Genomic DNA, 9313 nt, shown 5'->3' on the forward strand with positions numbered 1-9313 from the left:
TTTTACCAATTCTTTAAGCATTGATTAATCCCTACAGGACACTATTACTTTATTACAGAATTCTTCACGATTATGTTTTGCATTATAACAAGTCATCTGGAAAGATCTGTTTTACATGGGTATCGAATGTGACTATTCTTTATTATGAGATACAGCCGTATGTGTTTTAACAGAAGCAAATTAAGTATGGTGTGTTTCTAAGGTTCTATAGTATTGTTCCATCATATAAGATTGAGGGATTGGTGTTTTGATTGGCATGGTTAAATAGAGTTGCAGCTTAAAGAACTCAGTTATTACTTATTTCGATTACTGTTCTATTCTTGAACTGTTGTTCCATTTACTTGTTGTTCCATTTATTTGTTGTTCCATTTATTTGTTGTTCCATTTATTTGCTGTTCCATTTCAATTTGCTGTTCCATTTCCAGATTGCTAATTTGCTGTTTCTTGAGGACGGACTTAGGCTGTAGAGGACCCGAGCATCTGCTACTTGGTCCCCAAACCTCTGATATGCTCCCATCAGCTATGAAAGGGATGTGTTATTGCTACCAAGCCCTTGGCTGATGTTCCATTTCATTATCACTTCTTTTATCTGTTGTTTCATTTCTAATCATTAAGAACGATCCTAGGCTGTAGCGAGCCCAGCATCTGCTATTTGGCTCCCAGACCTCTGATCTATTCTCATCAGTTATGAAAAAGATGGGTTATTGCTACCGAACCTTTGGCTGATGCAATACTTGGTGTGATTTAGTCCTTTGAAGTAGTTAAGTTGTAGACTTGCATTAGTTTACTTTCGTAGTTGTAAATAGCTGTACTACAAGCATTACTCTGGCAAATGCTAGCCTAAGACTGAGACACCCTTTGAAATAACCAGACGATCCCGGATTGACATATTAATGTGAGGTAACTAGAGGTGAAAGAGACCCTTTTTATAGCTCTACATCAGACATCATGCATGTAGTGGGAATAGTTGGAAGATTTTAGACAAATCCAAAGGAAACTCATCTTCAAGCAGTTAAGAGAATCTTCAAGTACCTTCAAGGAATTCAAAACTATGGCTTATGGTATCCTAGAGATACAGATCTCACACTTCATGCTTATACAGATGCAGATTGGGTCGGAACCATGGACGATAGAAAAACCACTAGTGGAGGAGCATTCTTCATGGGTTCCAGATTAGTATCTTGGTTCAGCAAGAAACAGAGTTCAATTGCTTTATCTACAGCTGAAGCAGAGTATGTGGCTACTGCATCTTGTTGCACACAACTTCTTTGGATGATGCAAACTTTGCAGGACTTTCAAATCACTTGTACTCTACCTATCTCCATCCTATGTGATAATATAAGTGCTATCAGCATTTCAAAGAACCCAGTCATGCATTCAAAGACCAAGCATATACCTATCAAATATTATTTTCTTCGGGAACAAGTGCTTGAACAAAAGGTCAAGTTGGAGTATGTTCCTTCTAAGGAACAAGTTGCTGATATACTCACCAAACCACTGCCCAGGGAGACCTTTGAATACCTTAGGCAAAAGCTGGGGGTTGTTGATGCATCATCTTGTTGTTTAATCTCATCTGTTTCATATGGGGTAGAAGCGTACATTCGCTGGTTAATGGATTGGTCGAAGATCGAATGGCACAGGTTCAGGGGGAGCATATATTCTTCTAATAATGCATTGTTGGCATTATGGTAGAAGATCTTGGAGGAGAAAGTACAGAAGGAGAACATGGATGTTGATCTGAATATGCTACTAATATGTCTCTATCTCCTTTGTCAAGGTCATTTATGGTGTATGGTGGATTATGGCTCTTCTTGAAGAAAGTTTCTTTTGCAGATTTGGTTTATATTCAGGGGGAGCATGATCAGCACAATAGAGCAGAGACTTCAGCATGTTCTCAGGGGGAGCATAACCCTTTGCCCTTGATGTCAAAGGGGAAGAATAACCTTGAGGATCTTGGGGTTGCGATCAAGTCCAAAGGGGGAGATTGTTGGCAATATGATTCAGGTTTGGCGCTATGGCACAGGTGTTGTACTTGATGGGAACTCACTCAAGAGACAGATCTCTGTTTAGGCTCTCAAAATCATAGAAAATGAGATACTTGCAGGCGAGCCTAAGAAAAGCTGCGGACCTGCAGGTGCCCTGACCAACAAATGCGGACATACCCGCAGGTACTCTGTTCAAAAGGTGCGGACCTCAATTTCACTCACTTCAATGCAGAGAAGCACACGCACATGGGAATTCTTATGAATGGTCCATGGTATTTAGTCCGATGTATATGATCTTATGGTTTTGGTTCGTGGTATAGCATCTAAATTATTGAACCCCGGTTCTGGGTCCCTTGTATCGGTTCTCTATGGTTTTGATCCTTGGTTTGAGTATGGGCTTGCCTATAAAAAGGAAAGGAGATCATTTGGCTAGACACTTGTGAAATTTGAATATCTTAAGATCTGAAATTTTAGGTAATCGGTTTAAAAAGCTAGATCTAAATCAAGGTGAAATCTGTAAAGTGTAAGGCGTATCTGTTGATAGGTCATGATCTCTTGGGCACGTGATTAGATCTGTGGATCTAACCGTTTGTGGCACATTGGAGGACTGTTAATTTGGCTCTATTTGGAGGTCCACAGGCGATCCACAGCTCAGGTGCGGAGGTACACAGCGTAGCAGAAGCCGCAGGTGTGGAGGTACGCAGCGCTGTAGAAGGCGCAGGTACGGAGGTACGCAGCACAGCAGAAGGCGTAGGTGCGGAGGTACGTAGCGCAGTAGAAGGCGCAGTTGCGGTGGTACGCAGAGAAACAGAAGGATCGGGTGCGGAGGTACGCTGTCGGGAAAACAGTGCAGGTGCGGATCTGGGCAGAGGTACGCAGTTCAGCAGAAGGGCTAGGTGCGGAGGTACGCAGAGCAAAAGAAGAATCAGGTACAGATCTGCGCAGTCTAGACACAGAAGAATTGCGGATATTCGCAGGCTTCTATTGGTGAAGCTGCAGACCCTTTTTGAAATAATTATTGGCTACCTTTTATCTATTGCTGCAGAGTTCTGGGCTTAGATTACTGGTATTGCTTTTCTGTTTACAGCATTCTGAGAAGTTGGGTGATTCATTGGTTGATTGTATAAGGATATTGGTTGATTCACATGTACTTGATGATTATTTGATGTTCTTGTATCGAGTCTGAAAATTAATGAAACGTGGTCCTTGGAAGAAAAGAAGTAGAAGAGCTAAGGGGGTTGTAGCTCCCTTCCAAGAGAGACTGGAAAACGAGAGAGGGTTGTAGCTCTCTGTAGGTTGAAGCCTGCATACTGGTAAAGGACTGCACCAGTACAAAATCATTGTAAAAGAAGTTTCTAATTGAAAGAAGATAGAGGCATATTGCAGCAGGGTGTTTTCACCCACATTGGGTTTCCACCTTATATCTGGTGTTCTTTGGTGTGACTATCTATTTTTTCTTGTTCTTGTTCATTATTATATGGTACTGACATACAAGTTAATGATAAATATCTGAAGAATAAATTAAAGTATAAATTTGGAAGGTATATTGAAAAGAATTCGATAATACTGATTCACCCCCCCCCCCCCTTCAGTATTATTTCCAACACTGTTGTCTAAAAATATTACAAAGGATTTGATTCATTTCTAGAAAATACACAGAAATTATAGAATAATAGGACAATAAAAACTCAATGATTATTAGAGGAAAGTATCCCCACTCCAGCTTTGTGATTCCCTATGATCAGGACATGCCTCTACGCTAATGTGCCTTCCTTGCTTCTCGGTCGGTTCCCGTCGCTTTCACCTTGAGTGCCTCACTCCCCCACTCTCTAGGGCTAGAAGCAATTAAAGGTGGTTACTAGTTATAGAGTGAAAGTAGAGATCAACCTAGCGGTCCTTCATTGCATAATTGAGTGGAGCTCCATGTTGAACCATTAAATCTTCTTGAGCCCCATACCTCCATTCAATACCTCGTTTTCCAACCCATTATGCCTTTAAAGCTCTGTACCATGCTAGCAGAACATTACAACATTAAGACTCTTATTCTAAAGGACATTACAAAACAACAGGTCCTAATGCTCCTTGGACCCCTTCCGTTTAGTCTCTTTCTGTTTTCTTCATAATAGGACCGAGGGTTGTGACCTAAGGCTTAGCCTTAAGGTGCTAGAGCCTTTAGACTCCTGTTCCAGGGCCTTTTTCCCTTTATAAAGTGCTTTGTGCCCCTTTCCTTTAAGTTCCTCTAGACCATGGGAGAGCCCTTGTCGATGATTTCCAATGAGGGTTTTAACTTGGGTGGTTCGACATTTCAATTTCGTCATTTGCCGATCGTCGATCACCCTATTTGCTTAGCCCTTGGTTCTTTACACCAACCCTATATTGAAGACCCCTTATCAACATTTTCAATTGTGCATTGTGTTACAAAGTGTTGATAATACTCAACCTCTGATATTGCAATCACCAATTTTCAAGATCCGACATCATCCTCTGCCATGTGTCACCATGTGAGTGGTGACACGTGTCACACTATTTTGGCCCCTTATGACCCTTGAAAATGCCAGATCTACATGCCATGTGTCCTTCGTACTGCCACATCATGATGATATCAAATGCCATGTGGCTTTATCGGGACCAATAGTATTCCGGCATGTGGCCCTCTAGAGGAGAGAGAAAAGGCCCGTTTGCCTTTGGTTTTTCGCTGAAATCCTTTGTTAATATATTTTAGGCACTCCTCACACTTTGACACTAAAAGAACTTTTCCTAGTAGTTGAAGCGTACGTGGAAACTTTGTAACATTGCAACATGCCCTACTTTACCGTTTTGCCAATTGTCGATTTGTGATATGTACCAAACCCCACTGATTACCAATTTGCACTGTACTTTGGAACCTCTGATTGTTGATATGCAATATCGGCGATTATTGATCATAGACCTGCTACAACCACTATTATTGTTCCTTTCCAAATCTACGATGTGCCATATGCATCCACTTCCAAACACTAATTTCCAATCAGACATGTGGAAGATGGAAAAGAACTCAAACTTAGAATGTTTCAAGTTTTCCCTTTATGTTCTGATTTTGAGAGGTAGAACTTTAGATTTCTCTAACATTTGATCCATAAGTCCATTCTCGAACTTCCACATACCATTGGAGATATTTTTCTGGGAACTATCCTTTGGAGAGGGTTTGATTTAGCTTTGAGTGATTATGTGGGTTGGAAGATGACTTGTAAACTTATTTGTTCTGTGGCATCCTTTTGACAGCTAAAAACACATTTTGTAGTGAGTGACAACATTGGCTCCAACTGGGGGCAGTGGCTTGCTTGCAAGGTGTTGAGACCTTGTAGACCAGTGACCTTCACCACTCGGCATGGAGTCAGAAATATGATGGAGTTATACAACTAGAAAATATCGATGAAACTTTATTAGCACAGAGTCCTTTCCTCATGAAACTAAAATGCAGAAAAATAAATTCTAACAACTCGAAATTATGCTCAGCTTGTGAGCTTATTTATGTACAACTCCTACTTATGTATAGGGAATCAATTCACCTAAGTGATGTAAACCCTCCAATGGTACCAAGTCAGCATTTGGGTGCTGGACCTAATGCCTCCATGCTACTAAAATTTAAAATTCACAACGAGCATGCACCATAAAAAATATTTGGACAAAATTTTTGATATGTGGCCCCACCTTGGTAGTTGATGCTCGACTCTTTTAATCTCCTTCGTGAACCTTCTAATGGGGAAATGTTCCTGAAAATGAGTGGCTAACATGTGCATGCACCCCATAAGAGCTTTGTACCAAAGGTTTGACACATACCTTGGAATAGATGTATATTGTTGCAGGGAAAAGAAATATATCATGTAGTCAGCTACTAGATCATGAAACTGATGAGGAAAATTGGTAGTTGTCTCCCTTTCTTGAGAAGTTTCTAGGGAGGAATCTTTATGCAATAGGAAGCCACAAAATTTTCTTGGCTCTTCAACTTTGGGCTCTTCTTGAAAAAAAATCGTTGGAATCCCTCTCCCCAAATTCTTGTAAGAAGATCCAAAAATCCATGATCATCTCATCCTCCTATGAATCATATGAATCATAAATTGGAGGAGTTTCTTGAAATGTTTCTCCAGGTGAAGGATGTGAATCGTAAACTGGAGCTTCTTCTTTATGGGCATATTTCCATGACTCAAATTGGTGTAGTTCTACATCGCTAAACTTCCCATCAGAGTCATACTCATCATAAGAAGGAGAATCATCAAATTTGGCTAAATAAGATCTTTGAGGGTTTAATTGTAGCTCGATTATGTTTCCTTCTTTGGTTTCTTGATCACTAGGCAATGCTTCTTGATGTGAGTAGATATTTTCTTGGAATGGAGTCTCGAAAACATCTTTAGCAAGGTCATTAATCTCAGGAATATTTTCAACACTAAGATGTGCTCAACAATATTCAAACACAACATTAAAAGGATATAATCCTTTGAAATAATGACTGAATGTTATATAAAAACTTTTCAAGGAAGATACGCTACCACTAGGTAGTGTTTTGTACCAAAATTTAGCACTTTCCTCTAAAGAATGCATGAACAACTTCATCTTCACATATTCAAAAACAATACTTAGTTGTTCCATGTATTCATGAAAATCATTGAGGTGTTGGTTCAGCCTTCTATCTATGTATCCACTGAATCTAGGAAAAGTGTTATAACATTCATGAACATGAGGGACCTGATTGGGATAACCAACAATAGAAAAAAAATTTAGTGGGGAAATTTTTTTGGCCAAGAATATGATCGAGGAGCCCAGTGTGAAAACCTCTCTAGGTGAGGGATCTCAAGTTCAAATGCAGGGGAAGTTTTCTGTTGTTCAGTATCAAAGTGAGTATGAGGCCTCTTGAAAAATAGGATGATCAAATAAAGATACAACTAGTGGATTCGCCAAGGTGTTATAAATAAATTCAGAAAGTAGAGTCAACAAGGTGAGGGATCTTCAACCCACACTTCCCTTGATCACCTAACAGAGGGAATGCAGAGATTTGTCATACCCAGGGGAAAATATTCTGATTCGTTTCCCAACAATGATGCGAGAAATATGTTGTCACCTTTTCTAGCACCTGTAGCGCAAGTGCTTCAGGTGATAAGAAGACTTCCTAGAGACAAACTTTGGGTTGATTGTAAAATAGTGCCTAGGACATCTTAAGAGAGGAGGGAATTTTGAATATTATGAGATGGGATTTCGGTTGCACTCCAGTTGTCACTTGGTTTGAAAAATATAATAAAAGGGTCTTGGTTCAATAGTCTTTCATTAAAGTAGACTCAATAAAATACATGGATCTGAATATATAGGGGGTAAATCAAGCCGATCTCAAAGAGAAATGTCTTGTTATGGTGGCTGACACACAACAAGAGGAAGTTGTAGTAAAGTGAAGAGGAGGAGAGGAAGGGGGGATTTTGGTGTGTAGGGTTGGTTACAATACAAAATTCTAAACAATGTTGCTCCAACAAAAATATGCAATAGGGAGGAGATGAAAGAGAAGAGAGAGTGGAGTGAAAATTAAGGTTTCTTGCCCTATATCTCATCGATACATTTATCACCAAACAACATAAGTAAATATGTGCTCATACATGTACTGTAGGTTATAAAAAACACAAGTAAATTTGTCTTATACATAGGCATTTTTCACTATTTAGGAAATACATCCATGAATCAGAGAGAAAATTGCATCTTCATTACACTATTTGAGAGGAAGAAAAACATATATGAAATGAGATCTACAAAAGGGAAAATGTACTGCGCATTTCCATGGTTGGAATCACCAAAGAGTTTCATTAATCTTCAAAATGAGTTGCATTTACCAATCCATTACATTCAACAATGTATCACTCAAGTCCCTCATGAGCATGCCATTAGAACCAAAAGTGGAATCATAGGATTTCGACCACTAGGGTGCATAATTCTGGAACCATTCTTAAGTGTTTCTTCCTCCCTTTATAAGGAGAGGGAGAGCTTTTTAAAAAGTTACAAAATATCTTGGCCTGAGCTCGAGTTATCTCACAGAATTTTTTACTCGGAGTGCGAAGGCCTGTTGTCTAAAAAGCTTACAAAGGATTTGATTCCTTTCTTGAAAATACACTGAAATTACATAATAATTGGAAAATGAAAATTGAACGATGATTAGAGGAAAGAATCCTAATGCTAGATCTGTGATGTCCTCAGGTCAGGGCATGGTTTTGTGATGATGTTCCTTCCTTACTGCTCAATCGGTTCCCTTCATTTTCACCTTAGCTACCTGAGTCCCCCACTCTTTGGATTTGGAAGCAATTAACGATGGTTGCTAGTTATAGAGCAGAAGTGAAGATCGACCTAGTATACCTTCATTTAATATCTGAGTGGAGCTCCATTCTAAACCATTAAATCTTCCTGACTCTCATACCTCCATTCAATACATCATATGTTGACCCATTACATATTTAAAGCTATGTACCATGCTATCAGAACGTTACTACATCAAGACTCTTATTCTAAAGGACATTATAAAATAGCGAGTCTCGATGCTCCTTCGCCCCCTTCACTTTAGCCCCTTTCTGTTTTCTTCATCATAGGACCAAGGGTTTTGATGTAAGGCTTAGCCTTATGGAGCTAGGGCCTTTAGACTCATTTTTTGGGGGTTCTTTTCCCTTTATAAAGTGCTTTGTGCCCCTTTCCTTTAAGTTCCCCTAGATTGTGGGCCAACCCTTATCAGTGATTTCCAATCAAGGTTCTAACTTGAGTGGTGTGGCCAACCCTGATCAATGATTTCCAATCACCCTCTGTGCTTAGCCCTTGGTTCTTTGACTCCTTATGGTTGTGTGCCAACCATGTATCAAAGCCCCCTTATTAGAATTTTAAAGTGTGCATTGCGTTATAAAGTGTCGATAATCCTCAACCTCTGATATTGCAATCGTTGATTTTCGGGACCTAATATCATCCTCTGCCATGTGTCACCCTATTTTGTCCCCTTATGACCCTTGAAAATTCCATATATGCATAACATATGTCCTCCAGACTACCATGTCATGATGATGTGAGATGCCACATGGGTTTATCAAGACCAGTAGTATTCCACCACGTGGCCCTCTAGACGAGAGATAAAAGCCCTGCCTACCTTTGGTTTTTCGCTAAAATCCTTTGTTAATATTTTTTTGGCCATCTTGGCACTTTAACATTGAAGGCACTTTTCTCGGCAGTTTAATCGCACATCACAACTTTGTAACATCGCAACATGCTCTGCTTTACCATTTCATTGATTGCCGATTTGTGATATGCACCAGACCTCACTCACTGCCAATTGACAC

This window comes from Pinus tabuliformis, chromosome 3_2 (genome assembly GCF_031772625.1).
Source record: "Pinus tabuliformis cultivar Carrire ecotype Pingquan chromosome 3_2, CPIR1, whole genome shotgun sequence".
Lineage (NCBI taxonomy): Eukaryota > Viridiplantae > Streptophyta > Pinopsida > Pinales > Pinaceae > Pinus > Pinus tabuliformis.